We start from the raw sequence: 19471 nt of genomic DNA on the forward strand, positions 1-19471 counted from the left end.
ACTGTGACAAATGGCCTCAAATGTGGTGTAAACAATACAGATTTGTCATCTTCAGCTCTGGAGGCCAGAAGTCTCAGGTGGGTTGACAGGGCTGTTTTCCTTCTGGAGGCCCAGCATCTCAAGGCAGCCTAAATCCCTTGGCTCCTGACGCTTTTCTTACTTGAGTCGGACCTTTTATGAGGGACTCTGTGATCCTCTGGCCTCCCTCTTATAAGAACCCTCTTGACTAGGTTGAGCCCACTCAGGTAATCTAGCATAATCCCCTCATCTCAAAATTTTTAAAAACATCAGCAAAGTTCCTTTTGTCCTGTTAGGAAATACGTGTACAGGTTATGGGGATTAAGACTTGGACAATTTACAGGATCACTGGCATTATTCAACGTACTAGACATATTTTTCCTAAGCCTAAAGTTGCAGACTGGGAAGACTTAGGAAGACCCAGAGGGAAAAGACAGTAACATTAGTAACTAATGTTTTGAACACTGACTATGTGCCTGGCACTATGCAAAGCACTTTAGGTACATAATCTTACTAAGGTCTCAAATGCGTGATGTGTGAGTGTTCAATTGTATCCAACTCTGTGTGACTCTATGGCCTGTAGCCCGCCAGGCTCCTCTGTCCATGGGATTTTCCAGGCAAGAATACTAGAGTGGGTGGCCATGTCCTCCTCCAGAGGATCTTCCCAACCCAGGGATCGAACCTGTGTCTCCTGCGTCTCCTGCACTGCAGTCAGATTCTTTCCTGCTGAGCCGTCAGGGAAGCCCTAGGTCTCTGAGCAACTCCGTAAAATTACTATCTTACAGAAAGGTTAACTTCTTATCTAGCTGTACAGCTAGTAGATGGCAAAGCTTCTGTAAAACCAGGTAAATTTGATTCTAGAGCCCTTGTATTGGACCAAGAGTGCCTTGCCTCTATACCTTAAGCTATTATAACTGGAGGTACCACGACCACTAGAACGTTGAAGGCTATGCCATGAGAGGTACACATGCACCCAGGACACAGAGAGACAGGGGTCCTGCAGACCCTGGGCTATAAGGTCCACAGATGGTAGAGCTTCAGAACATTTTCCTATACTCACAGGATAAAGCTTGGGGTTACTGAAGAGTTTCTTCAAACGCAGACTTGAACAAAAAAGCCACAAAGGGACCAGCTAAAGAGGGAAAGTGAAAAGTCTGTTCCTGACCCCAGGCCAACCCTGTGATTCTAGTCAAACCTCCCCAAAGAAGAGAGAACCTCACAGTCTCTCCGGGAGAGACTTCCAACCAAGTCAGATTGACTCAGATCCTCCAACGCCCTACCAGGAAGTTTCAGAACCCCGGCTGGCCACCAGAATGGTCCCACCCACAGCACAACAGTCAGTATACACCAGGACCAAACCATGCCCTACCTTCTGTTCCACAACTGTTATGAGAACCATGTGCCACAGGTTTCATCAAGGGTCCAGCAGTTTTACCAACAGCTACAATGAGCAACTTCTTTTCCTATCAGTTCTTTTCACAGAGAATGGCTCTAAACAAACTGTGATTAGCTAAGGTGGAAAAGGGTAAGCTAAACACTTGCTAAGCATGCCAATTATGGTGGTTTAACTAGCCACAGCATTCCAAAACCTCAGTTGCTAAACAATTTAGCCATAGCCCTATCTGTAATTTTCTAATGAGCCAAGTTCAAGTTATTTGGTTTCACCCCACCAAAAAAGAGCCAGTTGTTTGTTTTCGGTGATGAATCTAAGGGTTGATACAGGAAAGCACAGTGATCAAGGGAACAGAGTCTGGAGCCAGCCAGCTCTGACTGAATCCTGGCCCTGGCACTTTCTTGCTCTGACTTCATGTATGTTACCTAACCTTTTAGTTCCTCAGTTTTCCTGTCTTCAAAGGGGGCATATAAATAGAAGTCTATATGTCCTTACACAAAATCAGAAGATTTTTGGCTTTGGTAATGGCAAAACAGTACACATGTCATATATTAAATAATGCTGTAGGTGAGATCTATAGCAAAGTGAAAGTGAAGTCGCTCAGTCATGTCCGACTCTTTGCGACCCCATGGACTGTAGCCTACCACGCTCCTCCGTCCATGGGATTTTCCAGGCAAGAGTACTGAAGTGGGTTGCCATTTCCTTCTCCAGAGGATCTTCCCAACCCAGGGATCAAACCTGGGTCTCCCGCATTGTAGACAGATGCTTTACCATCTGAGCTACCACGGAAGTCTACAATCTATAGCAAACATGTCCATCATTTCCAGAATAAAAAAATGTATATATATACTTCTTATCAGTGAGAAAAATTAAGACCATAAGAACATCATGTAAATTCAGACCAAATTTTGTGGCCAAACATAAAAACCAGTTTTGAGAGTTTCTTTTTTTAAATTTTGGAATTGCAGGTAAGGGATAACAGGTCTCTGGCATTTAGCACCTAATGCTGTTGTTAGGATTAAATGAATTGAGAGATATAAAGTACTTAGAATGCAGTGTTAGCAACAACAACTACTACTATTATTTTTATCTAAATAGACTTAGTAGGGGACTAAGAATAGGAAATTTTTAATTTATGACTAAATTTGACTTGGAAATTAGTACTTTGGAGATTAATAGTCATTATGAATATCCCAGGGCAGATATCTAAGATGATGGACATATTATATATCTTCATGCTCCAGTATGGTAGCAACTAGCAACATGTGACAATTAAGTGCTTGAAATGTGACTAATGTCATTTAATTCTAACTTACTCAAAGTTAAATGTAAATAGCCCTATGTGACTTGTAGTCACCCTGACTGGACAGCACAGTTGTAGAGGCCTGGGTTCCAACCTGGCTCATGAAAACCTATATAGATGAATTACAGTGCTGACTTAAAAAAACAAAACAAAAAACAAGCCTGAGTCCTGCACCCTGGGAGAAGAGAAGACCACAGGATGCTGAAAAGGGTTTTCTCTTCCTTTCTAGATCCTGTAGCTGGCCATTCACAAAGTGTATCTTTGATATCTTCTTCTTCCTTCTAGACTCCCCACTTCCCCATCTCCAGCTCTCCTCATGGGAAACCCCACATAATTGGCCCACACGCTTCCCTAAGCCTCCATCAATACCCCTCAGCCTTCTCCAGGAGTACCAGGCTCCCCAGTCACCTGTCCTCGCTCTCCCCAACCAAATTTCCACCTGCTAAGTGCCAAGATCTTAACCAAGCATCTAAAGGAAAGCACCTGGATCATACCAGTTCACACTCTAAGCTGTTACTGCTTTTTCTCTCCTCTTCTCTGCTATGCTACTCTTTCAAACTCAAAGCTCTGTATTGTTGTGCTCCCCCAGACCCTTCTTCCCTCAAGCACAGTGAGACCAGGCAAAGAAAGCAGGAGCCCAGGCTGAAGCAACTGCTATCCTATACAGGCTGATTGCCACCCAGGGACTGCCAATACACAAGTGCAGAGCAGCCTCACTCTGTGCAGATATCCCCTCTTGCCGAGGCATGGGAAACATTCCCTGCTCTCTGCTTGAGAAGACAGCAAGCACGATTCTTTTCAACTTTCCATTATTCATTAAAAAATTTGCAGGTAACAAATTGTACATTAAATAAATTGTTTAAAGTATACAACAAAAGCCCAGAAGACTGTAACTTAGAATAGTTGCAAATAGCAAAAGAAAACCAACCACCTTCATTGGAATCTAGCTTCACCACAGCCCACTGGAGCATGGAATTTTTAATGACACAGGTCAACCTTGGCGCATATCCAAGGAGCTTATTTTACTAGAAGGACTGGAAGACAGTCCCCTCCAGCTCTTACTTGGTCCCCAGGCTTAGACCAAAAATGATTATTATGCATGACTCCTGGCTATAAGGAAAATTTCCCCTGTGGGGTTGTAAGTGGAGGACAATTCGAATGGTAAACATTATGCTCTTCTCTGAATCCTCTTCTCCAAAACAGAGATTTGTATTGAAGAACCAAAGCCATAGCACTATTTCCAGAGAGGCTTCTAGGTGCGAACACTGTGCCAAGAAAGCCACAGTGAAGTCCTTCAGTGGGGAAAATGAAACATCTACATAAATACTTCTCAAAGAATGCTGAGAGGAGAAAAGCCAGGAAGGTAAAATGCTGCAGGCATCAAAGCCTGAGAAAGTTGACTATATGGGACTGGGGTATGAGGGAAGGTCTTATGGCAGCAACAAAACTGGTTAGGATTTAGAGTAATGAAATGGAGCAGAAGGGCACGCAGGAAGAGCAAAGGATGTTCTAGACGACAGCACCCCAGGCATTCTTCAGAAAGCATCTGTGAAGATGTGGCTGGACACAGCATCCAGAGATAGTCGACCACCCCTTCCCCCAGGGCCAGCTGGGCCCTGTAAGTGCATCTAAAAGGGGTCACCTAAATCCACCTCCCAAGACAGGCTCTCAAAAATTCTTCCTGGTGGGTTGCAGCACCCCAGGCCTTGGCTGTGCCCATTCTGACAGGGACCCCACCCTATCCCAACCCTGGGTTCTTAGCAGAAACACAAGAAAAATGCACTAATCCTGCAGGGATCTAAATGACCTAGTGGCAAATTTTGCATGATGCAACCCAAATTAAAAACCATGTGGAAATAAAACTTTTCCATCAAGTGACTCCTACTTAACATCTATTGAGGGTGCTCCCTCTTTAAAATGACGCTGCTAAATCTTTGAATGATGGATCTCTCTTACATTCAATAATTAGTTGAGTCAGTTGTACCAAGTGTCTCATGACTTAAATACAAGGCAAGGGGGGCAGGGGTGGGGGACCATAAATTTACACTGTGCATTTAACATCAGCCACAATGGAGGACTTTTCCTTCTAGGTTATTCATTATCACAGCACTAGAGGACTTTAAGAAAAAAGACACAGCCATTCTTCTAGTGGCCAGTGAAAGTGAGACCCAGGTCCAATATTGTATTTTCTAGGACTTGATGTAGCTAATCTCTCCAGGAACACTCTCTTGAGCACTTTTCCTTGAAATACTGTCACTAGGGACCGCCTCAGAAAGAGTTTATATTTTTCATCTTCGAACTGCACACACAAAATGCAGTGGAGACCCAAGGCAAACATCTGAAGGGGCGAAGGAAGCCCCACCAGGGCGTCCGCCAGCCCATGTGAGGCTGGCTCTCGTTCCCTCGGGAGCCGCCTGCCTCAGTTTTCCCCTGGGGATGCGGCGGAGGAGGGACACCCTCCCGCCAGGTACAACTGGGTGAGGTTGGCTGCCCTCGGCGGCTCTGCTGACTGATTCAGAGATTACAAGCCCCTCTCTCCCCTTCTCCACGCCTCGGGAACCGAGCTCCAGAGTCTCCTCCTCACCTTTCCTCTGCTGGCCGGGCGCGCCGGAGTCCCCAAGTTGCAGCGTCCTTCTGGAACGTGCCTGTCGCTAGCGGCGTCGGGTGTCCCCGCTACCGTGTGTCAGCGGCGGAGCCGGGCAAGTGCCCGGGAGGCAGAGCCCGGGAGGCAGAGCCGGGGCGCGCCGCCGCCGCTCCCGCTCTGGGGTCTGCCGCCCCCGCCGCCCGTCCGGCCCCGCGCCGCCCCGTGCGCCCCCGCCCGGCGCCGCTACCTCGCTCCGCGCCCGCCGAGCTCTGCGCGCTGCCCTGACGGCGGCGCGGGCGGCAGCGGGGCCCCCGCCCTGGGCCGGGCTTTCCCAGAACTCGCCCGCCCCGGGTGAGAGGCCGCGAGCGCTGCCGCGGGCCGCCGGGCGGCCGAGGGGAGAGGCCTGAGACGGGCCCGCCCCCGGGCCGCGGGCCGCGCGGAGAAGGCGGGCGCGAGGGGCGGACCCCGCCGCCACCCTGGCCCTGGACGTCGGCCCGGCGACCCCCGCCTGGCTTCCCAGGGCCGCCCGGCGTCCGGGCCACAGTGGGACCTGGAGAGAGTGCGGCGGGGTCGCCCGGCTCTGGCCGGAGAGCCGAAACTTCGTCCAACTCAGGCCGCGGGAATTTATCGTCTCACACCTTCCGCCAGGCACAGTACCTTCTCGACACACACACGGAAACTGAGGCTCTTGAAGGTTAAATTACTTGAACCAAGGTTACTCTGGTAAGGGCAGCACCGAGTCTCCAATGTGTTCCGTCACTCATCCAACAGCGATTTATTATTGAGCACCACAGTGCCCGGTGCTGCGCCAGGCTGCGGAGTGTAGTGACCATCCAAATAGTGGCCTCCAGGTCTGTGGACTCCAAATCTAGTGTCTTTCGTTGCTGAGGCAAGCAGGAGGTGTTCAGCGCTGCCAGAAACTGCGGCCTCTGCACCAAGCTCTCCCTGGCCGTTGAGGTGGTTTTTATACCCAACTAGCAGTCAAGAGAGCCAGAGACCTGGAGAAAAATCGAATTATCACACCCTGCTCCCTCCCCTAAATCCCTCTCCCTCTTCACCTACTTTAATGGACCAACCCGTTCCATAGGTATGACCTCTCCTCCTACATTCAGTCACTTGTCCACTCCTTGTACTCCCTCACACCGCAACCATGTTGTCCTTCCTCTTCTGCAGCTTTAATCTGTGCAGAAACCTTCATCAGCTCCCTACTGCCTTCCAGACTAACTCCCCGTGACTGGAGGAACCCGACATGGTGTTTCTCCCACTCTGAACCTCTACCTGGAAGGGTCCCACCTCCTCCCACACATTTTCCTGCTGCTCAAGTTTGACCCCTTCTTTCAGGTCACTGTTAAAAGTGGCCTCCCATCCTTTGAGCTTCCAGGCACAGGAGGGGTTGGAGCAAAGAATGCACAGGAGGGTGCACCGAAGAATTCTGCCTTTAAGAAAAGTATGTCAGCCTGGGTCCTTACACTGTTTTGCTGTTTTCTCACCACTAGGATTTTAATGAAAATCAACATTACCTCCTTCCTTGAGAGCTGGTTGTGGAAAGACCTCTGCAGAAGACGGAGGAAACTTTTTGTTCGTGAAAAGCTTGAGATCTTAGTACTAGAGGAATAGGAAGTAGTCACTGACCCCAAGCCCTGTGCCTGCATGTTCTGAGGAGGTGAATGAGGCTTCAGGCTCCAGGAAAAAGGAAGCATTATTGACAATACACAAGGTAGGCTCTTTATTCAATATACAGTTTTGGATTGTGGTTTTATAATGCATTTAATGAATTAGTAATATCAAACATCATTAATCACCTGGAGCCCTCAAAGGCTTGTCTGTTTAAAAAAAAAGAAAAAAAAAGGCACACAGGAATTAGATTGTTGCAAACTGATAGATGCACAAGCAGTTAACATGAATCCACCAAATGAGTCACTTCACTATTAGTAACCAAGGAAAGTTAGGTCTGTTAGACAGAAAAGTTATCTGAGTGTGATAATCAATAACCCCCCATTCCTGGAAAAGGCCTTCCCCAATTTTTTGCAAAGAGATCAGGTCCAGATCAATGTCCTTTGCTCGCCCCCTCCATCCCTCTCTAAATGAGACTGGAGGGAGCCATGTCCCTGAGGCTGCCTCACCGCATTGGAATGTCTGAGCTAACAGTGCTTCCAGAGGGTTCATTGCTCCTCTGAACAGCACTGCCCAGACTTTCTGGAGATTTTAATTCACTCCCCAACCTCGCCAACAGTTGCACACAAGGTGCCTTTTTTACACCCTGCTCTCTGTTCAGTGAAACACACAGACCATCTCAGGGGAACAATGGCTCCATTCAAGACTTTTTCTAAAGTACAGTGTATAACCTCCACACTGTGGGTTGCTGCCAGCCATTATCTGGAGGAAGAAAGACGGTCAGATAAAGTGCTTGTGAATTGGGGGAACACTGGACGGTTTCCATGGAAAATTCAGTTTCAATAAACTGAGTTATGCATCTTTGTATACAGGCCATTTTGCATAGTCAAAAACAACAACAAAAACAAAAGCCCCAAGAAATAATGCTGTGGAAGCTATTTAAATGTAGTGCATCTTTGTTTGAAATTCCAGAAGAAAGCACACATCTCTTTTGAACTTGTTGCATAATGGTCTCCATTTGATGGAAATTGATTTAAGCTGTAAATGTTGGGCTAGGGAATTTAAGTTGTAAAATCATTTTAAGAAATGGAATCATGTCCCCACTTTCTTCCTCTCACATCCTGTAATTTTTTATGTGGGGGGGGGGGAGTGTCTCTGACTTCATGGTTGTTGCTGCCAGTGGGAGGCCGCAGTCCCCCTACTGCACATATTACAGAAGAAAAGATTGGCCCTTTGCCACACTCAACAAGCCAGCCATCAGTTAACCCATTTATAAACAAACCTTAAGGTTGGGAACTGAGTAGTCAGCACAAGCACAATTGACAAATGTATTGATCTTTGTTCAACAGTAGCTAATTGCTAAGCAGAGGAATTTGCCAACAGACTTTTGGGTCAGCTTTGGAAGCCAAGGAAGAACTGAAGGAACAAGGCGGCCCCGAGTTTAGGACTCGCCCTTTCCTCTCATTCTAAGTCTATGCATCAGACTGTATGGGGTTTACCAGCTGTCTGCAAATAGGCTGGTGAGTTCAGAGAGTGGACACAGAGCCCAAAACAAGTTTTTGGGAGTTTTCTCATATGTGAGGGTAGAAGTACTAAAGCTGTTCGAGGTTAGTGGAAATACCAGCATGTTAGAGCAATAGGTAGCTCTACTTCTGTGGGGTGATAGGAGTGAGAGTGGAGGAGATCTATCTCCCACCATGGCCAATATTAGGGGCACAGACCTGTGTGAGTCCACTTGAGTTGATAACCTTAATCCACTTCCCAGGTGTGAGTGAGCCCTTGAGCAAGTTTCTTACCTCTCTTTGTGCCTCATTTTCCTCTTCTGCAAACTATACCTGCCCTTCACAGTAGCTGTGAGGGCTTAAGTGAGTTACTCTATGTGAAGCACTTAGATTAAAGAAATAAAACTCAGAACTTAATTTTCATTTATATGTATGGTATTTAAAAACTGTGATCTCCTTTGAATATTGCAGATGTCTTGGTGTTTTGACAGAAAGTCCATCCTTTTTTTGTTCCCTTGAAATATTCTGGAATCTCATTGTAATATCTGGTCCAGTTGCTATCCGTAAAAGGCAGAGGTAGCTCAAATCATCTCAAGGAGCCATAGCTAAAAATTATAGAAGCACAATTTAAAAAAACAATTTAACTGTCCTGGAATCCCGAAGCATAGACTTTGGGGCAAGAGACTTCTCAAGAGGTAGGTTTTTAAGTTTCGTATCATTCTAACTGGCCACAATGTTGAAGACAACTCTGGTATGGTTGTGGAATTCAAAGGAAGATAATAGTCTTTTGAAAAAATCATCTTTTCTACAAACTTAATTGAAGTAAGTCACTAGGAAAATGACCATGGCTCCTGGGTGATCCCAAGTGCTGTGAATTGTCCATAGATCATCAGACTGGTCACCTGTGAAGAGTAGATGACATGGAGCAGGTTTTCACTGGCTATTAATTTGTTCACTGATTCTCCAACTGGTATCTTGATGCTGATTAGCTGTGCAAGCCCCTCTGCAAGCTCATTCTTTGGTTTCTCTGCACGCCTCCTGCATTAATGTTAGCATGTTACTATCTGCCAGCTCTCCCAGATCCTTTTATTAACAATCATCATGCTCAATCACTCCTTCTGCCAGAAATTATAATAATGATAACAAGCGGCTCCAATTGTTTACCTTTGTGCTCTTCTTTGATTCTTTTATGCAAAAATATCAATATATTTTGATATGCAATATGCATTTGCAATATTCAAATGTATGGAGCACCTACTATTGGTCAAGCATTGTATACCAGAGATACAAACAGTGAACACAATAGTCAGCAAAGTCCCGGCCTTCATGGTGCTTATATTCTGGTATCCATAGACAATGAACTGTGTAAAAAGTAAAGCATGTAGTATAGTAAAAGGTAATGAATGCTTGAGAAAAGTAAAGCAAGGATAAAAGACAGAGTGCTGCAGGTCTTGGAGAGGATTGCAATTTTAAATAGAATGTCTCAGGAAAGACTTCTTTGAGAGGTAACACTGGAGAAAAGGAAGTGAGTAAAGGAAGTATAGGAAGTGAGGGAGGGTGGAAGACACTGCTTATTTCCCTCTAGCATCCATCCTCCACTTGTTTCTCTTAGGCTGGCACTTCTTTATCTTCATTCTTTTTTTTTTTTATCTTCATTCTTATGTTCTAGGGGCAGCTTCCCAACCTGACAAAGACGTTGCAAGCAGTGTTTGAAAGAACGTCTCCATCAGCCATAGCTCTGTGTGTATAAAATGTGCTCCACACTTGCCCTCCTGGGCAACTGTACTTTCTCAGAAGTCCGAGTTGCTCTTCTGACTCTTCCTTTCTCCTCTGCCTACCTTTCCTTCTGTTTCCCAGCCCTTCCCGTATCCTTTCGATCTCTTCTCTTTTCTCTAAAACACTGTCTCTCCCACTAACATGGCTTGTTCGTGTGACTTGTTTTTATAACAGTTCTCTAGGCCTTATTTTATTCATTACTTAGGTATAGATTTTACTAATATAATGAAGAAAGTTGGGAAAACAGAGTCTAAATTATCTTTAACAACATTTACAACCTGCACATAGAGAATAGATATCTTCTCTTCTGAATTCCATGGGTATTTATAAGAATGGGCCAAGAAAATCTCCAAGAAATTCCAGGAAATTTATGAGCTATATTCTCTGAGTAAAATGCAAGAAAACTAGAAGTTAATATTAGATATTTTTAACCAAAAACATCAACTGCTCAACAGTTAAACCATGTTCTTCTAAATAATGATTGGGTCACATAAGAAATATAAATGAAAATTGTAGATTTCTGGGAATATGACAAAAATGAGAATATTACATAATCTAAATTTATGAGATGTGGCTAAATCAGTAATTAAAGGCAAATGTGCATCTTTAAATGTTTTTATTATTAAACAAGAAAGTATAAAAATATATGAACTGAGAATTCAAATGTAAGAAAAAAAAATGCCAAAAACAATTCCAAGAAAAATAAAATTAAAAAAAAAAAAAGAAAGTAAAAATGAAAACCTAACCAACTAGAAGTTAAATCTAAGAGCTGGTTCTTTGGAAAATATAAAATTCCTTTGAGGGGAGCATTAAAAACAAAGTAACACTTCTGTAAAACATAATCAAGAATAAAAACACTAACAAAATTATAAAAGGGAAACAGAACACTATAATAGATATGTGACACTTTCAATTATGAAAGAATACCATGATAAAGTTTGTTGCTGTTGCTATGCTGTGCCCAGTTGTATCTGCCTCTGCAACCTATGGGCTGTAGCCCACCAGGCTCCTCTGTCCGTGGAATTCTCCAAGCAAGAATACTGGAGTGGGTTGCCATCTCCTGCTCCAGGGATTGAACCCCCATCTCTTGCATCTCCTGCATTGGCAGGTGGATTCTTTACCACTAGTGCTACCTGGGAAGACCATGATAAAGTTTAAGCTAACCAATTTTTTTAAATCTGCCTTAAATTGATAATATTCTGAGAAATTACATCACCACAATTAATCGAAGAAGTAGAAAAGTCTTTGTTTCCTTTGGAATGCAATTGCTGGGTTCAGAGATTTCTTCCTTACAATTCTTGGTTTCCCAAGTTATTAACTATAAACCATGTTTTCTCCAGCCTCCATTGCAGCTGGGGCAGTGACCAGTTACCTGGCATCATCAGTCAGGCATATGTGTGAGAGACTTATATTCAAAAGTGATCAATTTGAAGACAGAAATTCTATACAGAATACATTTTGCTGGCAACAATGAGAGCAAGCAAACTAAACTTTTGGGGGCATCTATAAAACTGGAAAATTGGTGCCAAGGTGGCTTCAGTGCTGGTAGCAGATGGAATTCCCGAAAAGTTGAGTTCCTGGCAGTGGTGCTAACTTATAGCTTCCAGTGCCTGGGAAATTATTTGGGGCATTATTCTTGGAAGCCTAGTTTTGAGGCTGACTCTCCAGCTCTCAACAATTCTGCAAGTTACTCAAATTCCTTTTGGTAAATTGCTTTCTTGCCTAAGTTAGTTTCTGTTACTTGTAACTGAGAATACTAACACAATAATCATTGAAAAAAATATGAAAGTAGGTAATTATTTGATTAAATGTTTACTGAGTGACTTTTAGTGTAGGAATTGTGTAAAGTACTAGGAAAACAACTGACTGGGAAGGATTGACATAATCTCTGCCTTCATAAAGCTTATAATTTAATGGAGTACTTATCAATGAATCCTTATACAAAAAAAGTTTTAGTATGGTATTTTCAAAGTATTTTCACCTGCTACTATTTAATCAATATAAAAAGTCTCTGTGGGCAAATATATTTTAAAATGCTGGAGGTTTACAATTCACAGTGACATATTAAAAATTATGAGAAATCCCAAATAAATAACCTTGTAACTCTGTTTAATCCAGAGATGAGGGCTCCCCTTGTGACTCAGTGGAAAAGAATCTGCCTGCCAATGCAGGAGGTTCGAGTTGCATCCCTGGGAAAGGAAGAGCCCCTGGAGAAGGAAACAGCAACCCACTCCAGTATTTTTGCCTGGGAAATCCCACGGACAGAGGAGCCTGGCAGGTTACAGTTCATTAAAAAGAGTCGAAAAAGAGTCAAACACGACTTAGTGACAGAGCATGCATGCCTGCTTCATGTAGCCTCATGCGTGAGGCCAATCCTAGTTTACTTCCTCTTTTAGATGATGTGATCATTTTCCTGGGTATCTAAAGGACTATGCAATAGTCAAGATGACTCTGAAACAGTAAAGGAAAGGGATGTACTCTACCAAATATAGAAACTTTTAGACAAAATTATAGGATAAGTTCTCTGTGTTCTGAGTAGAAAAGGAGTTCTTTGATGAGGTTCTTTAAAAAGTCAAGAAGAGAAAATCGGTAAATTTGGCTTTAATCGTATAACCTGTATAACTATGTGCTAAGTCGCTTCAGTCGTGTTCAACTCTGTGTTCATATGAATTGTAGCCCTCCAAGCTCCTCTGTCCATGGGATTCTCCCAGGCAAGAATACTGGAATGGGTTGCCATTTCCTTCTCCAGGGGATCTTCTCGACCCAGGGATCGAACCCACATCTCCTGTGTCTCCTGCATTACAGGAGGATTCTTTACCACTGAGCTACAAGGGATGCCCATACATATAACCACAGGCGTCTTTAACAAAGGTAAAACAAAATCTAAAGATTGAAAGAAAAAAGTTGCAACATAATAACCAATAAATCATTAGTGTCTTTTAAAGACTGTCTTGAAATCAGAAGGAAAAATAGAAAATGGGCAAATGATATGAACAGGTAATTTATAGAAAATATAAACCTTATTTATAATCTGGAAAAAATAAAAACATTTTAAAATGAGATACTTTTTACATAAAAAAGCTATCTCAGCTACTTGACTGAAAAAGTTTTAAAGTCCGGCAAGAATAAATGTTAGAATTATACTGTTGCTGAGAATATAAATGAGTACCACCTCTTTTAAGAGTCATTAGACAACATCTACTCCAGTTCCACATCTGTGTCTATACAGAGAAAGTTCTGCATATATACATAAAGAGACATACTATAATTTCTTTGCAGCTTGTTGTTAATTACCAAAATTAATTGGAACAAGCCTGAATATATGAATGTTTGTTGGTGAATACACTAACACGTTTGCCTTTGTTTACTCATGACCAAATGCTGTACAATAGCTTATGTGAATAAACTAGACTTGTGAGTTTAAACATGGATATATCTCAAAAATATAATTTTGAGTGAAAAAGAAAAATTGCAGAATGACTTTTACAGTATGATAGCATTGCTGTAAATTTGAAAAACTAAATAAGATAATATCTGGTTTATGGGCATATGTGAAATGCAAGTATTGAAAACATGGATAAGATGTGTGCACATTAACTTCATGATAGGGATTTGCCTCTAGACAGGTAAGGAGCTAAAAGAGAAGAGTATAAAAATCATTTCAATTATAACTGTAATGTTTTTGATTTCTGAAAATATCTGGAACTGGACTTTATTAAAATTAAAAACTTCTCTGCAGAACACACTGTCAAAATTATGAGAAGACATCCACAAATTGGGAGAAAATATTTGCAAAAGACACATTTGCTAAAGGAATATTATCCAAAATATACAAAGAGTTTTTAAAACTCACTAAGGGACTTCCCTGGTGGTCCCTTAAAGGAAATCAGTCCTGAATATTCATTGGAAGGACTGAAGCTAAAGCTGAAGCTGAAGCTCTAATACTTTGGCCACCTGATGCAAGAGCTGACTCATTGGAAAAGACCCTGATGCTGGGAAAGACTGAAGGCAGGAGAAGGGGATGACAGAGGATAAGATGGTTGGATGGCATCACCAACTCGATGTACATGAGTTTGAGCAAGTTGAGAGTTGGTGATGGACAGGGAGGCCTGGCATGCTGCAGTCCATGGGGTGGCAAAGAGTCAGACATGACTGAGCGACTGAACTAAACTGAACTGAACTGGTGGTCCAGTGGCTAAGACTCCATGCTCCCAACACAGGGGATCTGGGTTCAATCCCTGGTCAGGGAAACTAGATCCCACATGCCACAAGTAAGAGTTCAGTGCTGCAACCAGAGATCCAGCAGACTGCAACAAAGACCTGGTGCAGCCAGATAAATAGATAAAGATATTTTATAAAAATAAAAGAAAACGCAGCAATAAGAAATGAACAACCCAATTGAAAAATGGGCAAAAGGCCTGAACAGATACCTTGCCAAAGAAGAAATACAGTTGGCAAGTAACTGTATGAAAAGATGTTCAACATCATATATTGTTAGGGAATTACAAATTAAAACAATGAAACACCACTACACACCTATTAGAGTGGCCAAAACCCAAAACATTGACAGTATCAAATGTTGGTGAGTATGTGGAGCAACAGAAACTCTCAAACACTGCTACTAGAAATGCAAAATAGTATAGCCACTTTGGAAGATAGTTTGGAAGTTCTTTTTTTTTTTTTTCCATTTATTTTTATTAGTTGGAGAGGCTAATTACTTTACAATATTGTAGTGGTTTTTGTCATACATTGACATGAATCAGCCATGGATTTACATGTGTTCCCCATCCCGATCCCCCCTCCCACCTCCCTCTCTACCTGATCCCTCTGGGTCTTCCCAGTGCACCAGGCCCGAGCACTTGTCTCATGCATCCAACCTGGGCTGGTGATCTGTTTCACCATAGATAATATACATGTTTCGATGCTGTTCTCTCGAAACATCCCACCCTCGCCTTCTCCCACAGAGTCCAAAAGTCTGTTCTGTACATCTGAGTCTCTTTTCTGTTTTGCATATAGGGTTATCATTACCATCTTTCTAAATTCCATATATATGTGTTAGTATACTGTAATGGTCTTTATCTTTCTGGCTTTCTTCACTCTGTATAATGGGCTCCAGTTTCATCCATCTCATTAGAACTGGTTCAAATGAATTCTTTTTATTGGCTGAGTAATATTCCATGGTGTATATGTACCACAGCTTCCTTATCCATTCATCTGCTGATGGGCATCTAGGTTGCTTCCATGTCCTGGCTATTATAAACAGTGCTGCGATGAACATTGGGGTGCACTTATAAAACTAAACATACCTCTTATATAATCCAGCAACTGTACTTCCTGTTGTTGCCTAGTTGCTCAGTCATGTCCAACTCTTTTGCAACCCCATGGACTATATATAGCCCACCAGGTCCTCTGTCCATAGAATTTCCCAGGCAAGAATACTGGAGTGGGTTGCCATTTCCTTCCTCCAGGGGATCTTCCCAACCCAGGGATGGAACCTGCATCTCCTGCGTTGGCAGGTGGATTTTTTACCACTGAGCCACCAGGGAAGCTCACTGGACTCCCTGGTGTATACCAAAATAAAATGAGGACTTATGTTCACATAAAAACCTGCACCTCGATGTTTATAGAATCTTTATTCGTAGTTAAGAAAGCTTGATAATAGCCAAGACATTTTCAATAAGTGAATGAATAAATAACCTGTGGTATAGTCAGACAAAGAGATGTGTTTTAGTGCTAAAAAGAAATGAACTTTCAAGCCATGAAAAGATCTGGAGGAACCTTCAATGCACATTACTAAGTGAAAGAAGTCAATCTGAAAAGACTACCTGCTGTGTGATTCCAGCTGTTAATATATGGCATTCTGCAGAAGGCAAGTTGTGAAGGCAGTAACAAGATCAGTGTTTGCCAGAGGTTAGGTGGGAGGAAGGGATGAATAGTTGGGGCACAGAGGGCTTTTAGGGCAGCTGAACTGTTCCACATGATACTACAGTGGTGAATACATGGCCTGGTATGTTTATCAAGACACACAGAATGTACAGTACCAAAGGTGAACCCTAATGTAAACTGTGGACTTTGAGCAATAATGATGTATCAATATGAGTCATCAATTAACAAATGTACTCCTCTGAGGCAGCATGTGTGAGGACAGGGTGTTTAGGGGAACCCTCTGTACTTCCTGTTCAGTTTTGCTGTGAACCTAAAATTGCTCTAAAAAATAAAATTTATTAGTTTAAAAAATATATGAAGCAAATATAATATTTGTTGATTCTGAAAGGTGGTTACATAGTGTTTATTACTTTCTGTACTTCCTGAGCTAGAAAAATTTCTCAATACCAATAGAAAAAATGAATAGTATGAGCACAAGTATAAACTGAACAAAATGATAGAAAAGATGGATTTGAAAATAACCCCAAAAGACATACATGCATATATATAATATACATAGGTATAATAAACATTAAGATAAATGCAATGTCAGTATGAAAGGGATGGTTTATTAAACAATGCCTTAGGAAAATTGACTGGCTAAAACTATCAAGAACCTCACCTCATATACATATCAAGTACATTTCAGGAGAATTAATAACAATGTTAAAGTGAAATCATTAACATAGGGAAGTAAAATAAAGTGGAGGTGAATATTTTGCTTGTCCAATTGTGGGAAAATGCTTTCTAAGTCTAAAAGCATTGAAAGGAATTTTAGTGAACATTTAAAATACATAAATATTTTAGACTTTTGAGAATTAAAGTATTATAAGCAAAATACAAAGACCAAACTGTATATTGATCAGGTATGATTTTTATAGTCAGAAATGAAAGCAATAATGAAGCCATGCAACAAAACCTTAGGTATCTCCCCATCAGCCTTATACCATCTTCTTCCCCAACTGATGTCACTGCACAATTTTTCCTGGTCACTAGGCTTAAAATTTCCAGAAATCTTTAACTCCTAAAAATATTTCTCTCCACCTCCATCAATTAATTGCAAAAATATCAACTGCTACTTATTGAGTATGTGCTATGTATCAATCACCATATTAGGTGCTTTACATACTATGTCTTTTTTAATCCCCAACTCTATAATATTGGCATCATCTCTTCATAGTAAGTATCTAAAGTTCAGAGATATGAAGTAATTTTTCTCTAGTTCAGCTGTAGGATGCAGCTCATCAATGGGTCATGAGATCAATTTAATGGTCATGGCTAGCAGCTTTAAGAAATGAGATAAAATAGAAGAGAAAACATCAGACTACATCATGCATATTAAGGGTAGGAGCTGTTTCATTAGCCTTGTGATTTAACATTTTTAAAATTTATTTTTTTTCCTTTTATTTTTATTAGTTGGAGACTAATTACTTTACATCATTGCAGTGGTTTTTGTCATACATTGAAATGAATTAGCCATGGATTTACATGTATTCCCCATCCCAGTCCCCCCTCCCACCTCCCTCTCCACCCGATCCCTCTGGGTCTTCCCAGTGCACCAGGCCCAAGCACTTGTCTCATGCACCCAACCTGGGCTGGTGATCTGTTTCACTTTAGATAGTATACATGTTTCAATGCTGTTCTCTTGAAGCATTCCCACCCTCACCTTCTCCCAGAGTCCACAAGTCTGTTCTATACATCTGAGTCTCTTTTTCTGTTTTGCATCCACTTCTGGGCATACACACCAAGGAAACCAGATCTGAAAGAGACACGTGCACCCCAATGTTCATCACAGCACTGTTTATAATAGCCAGGACATGGAAGCAACCTAGATGCCCATCAGCAGACGAATGGATGAGGAAGCTGTGGTACATATACACCATGGAATATTACTCAGCCATTAAAAAGAATTCATTTGAATCAGTTCTATTGAGATGGATGAAACTGGAGCCCATTATACAGAGCGAAGTAAGCCAGAAAGATAAAGACCATTACAGTATACTAACACATATATATGGAATTTAGAAAGATGGCAACGATAAAATTTATTTTTAATTGAAGGATAATTGCCTCATAATTCTGTGTAGGTTTCTGTCATACAACAACGTGAGTCAGTCGCGTGTATACACATGTCCTCTCCCTCTTCCCACCTTCCACCCCATCCCACCCCTCTAGGTTGTTACAGAGTACTGAGTTGAGTTCCCTGTGTTATACAGCAACTTCTTACTAGCTATCTATTCTACATATGGTAAGAAATATGTTTCAGTGCTGCTGTCTTAATTTGTCCTACCCTCTCCTTTGCCAACTGTGTCCACAATTCTGTTTTCTATGTCTATGTCTCTACCATGTGGCTTAGCAATCCCACTACTGCACATATATCCTAACAAAACCGTAATTGAAAAAGATGCATGTATCCCAGTGTTCATTGTAGCACTATTTAAGCTTGGACATGGAAGCAACCTAGATGTCCGTCAACAGATGGATAGATAAATAGGTTATGGTTACATATATACAATATGGAATATCACTCAACTGTGAAAAGGAATACATTTGAGTCAGTTCTAGTGAGGTGGATGAACCTAGAGCCTGTTATACAGAGTGAAGTAAGTCAGAAAGAAAAAAACAAATATTTGTATGTTAACACATATAATGGAATCCAGAAAAATGGTACTGATGAACCTATTTGTAGGGTAGAAATAGAGACATAGACATAGAAAACAGACTTGTTTCATTAACCTTTGATTCAAGAGTATATGTATATGAGCACGTGTGTGAGTGAGTGAGTGTGTGTGTTTGTGCTGGAACAAAACATAAACCATTTTTCTTACTGTGTGTCATATTTAGAAAAATTTGAATGTCACTATTTACTTAGTATGAGGCCAAATATTCACACCCAGGCTATGGGTCTCTAAATCCTATGGCCTTGCAATTCATTTACTGTTCAACTTGGCATTCAAGGCCCTCCATCACCATCACCTTCCTGTCTTGTCAGCCTTATTCTGTACTTTTTTCATCCAGCCACAGACTTATAATCTTTCTACACTATTTTCTCAGGATGCTCTGTGTTTAAGCCTCGGATCAGACGGTTTCTGCCACAGATATACTGTCATATCTACTGGGTAAAAATCCTCCAGAGAATCATCGTGTCATCTTTTACATGAACCACAGAGCCACACATTTTCCTATTTTGATTTCAGAGAAGGAGGACCCATTCTTAAAACTAAGATTTATAAAGTACGTGCTTTTATGTTGTATTATGCATTGGTGGAAAGTTAAGCAATCTTCAGTACTTTAAGGTTACTATGATGCCACTGAGTTAATAAGGAACAAGAGTGACACCAGTAGTAGCTAATGGT

The 19471-nt window shown here is 41.8% G+C and overlaps 1 protein-coding gene across 1 annotated transcript in view; it reads right to left on the reverse strand.

Annotated features, from left to right (window-relative positions):
• The window catches only part of PLCE1 (phospholipase C epsilon 1), a 353620-nt gene extending 348188 nt beyond the window's left edge, over positions 1 to 5432 (reverse strand). Inside the window, exon 1 of the mRNA XM_070464116.1 lies at positions 5299 to 5432. The gene's annotated coding sequence lies outside the window, so the exon portion shown is untranslated. The remainder of the gene's footprint in view (positions 1 to 5298) is intronic.
• Between the last annotated feature and the right edge of the window lie 14039 nt (positions 5433 to 19471).

This window comes from Odocoileus virginianus, unplaced genomic scaffold, assembly GCF_023699985.2.
Source record: "Odocoileus virginianus isolate 20LAN1187 ecotype Illinois unplaced genomic scaffold, Ovbor_1.2 Unplaced_Contig_15, whole genome shotgun sequence".
NCBI lineage: Eukaryota > Metazoa > Chordata > Mammalia > Artiodactyla > Cervidae > Odocoileus > Odocoileus virginianus.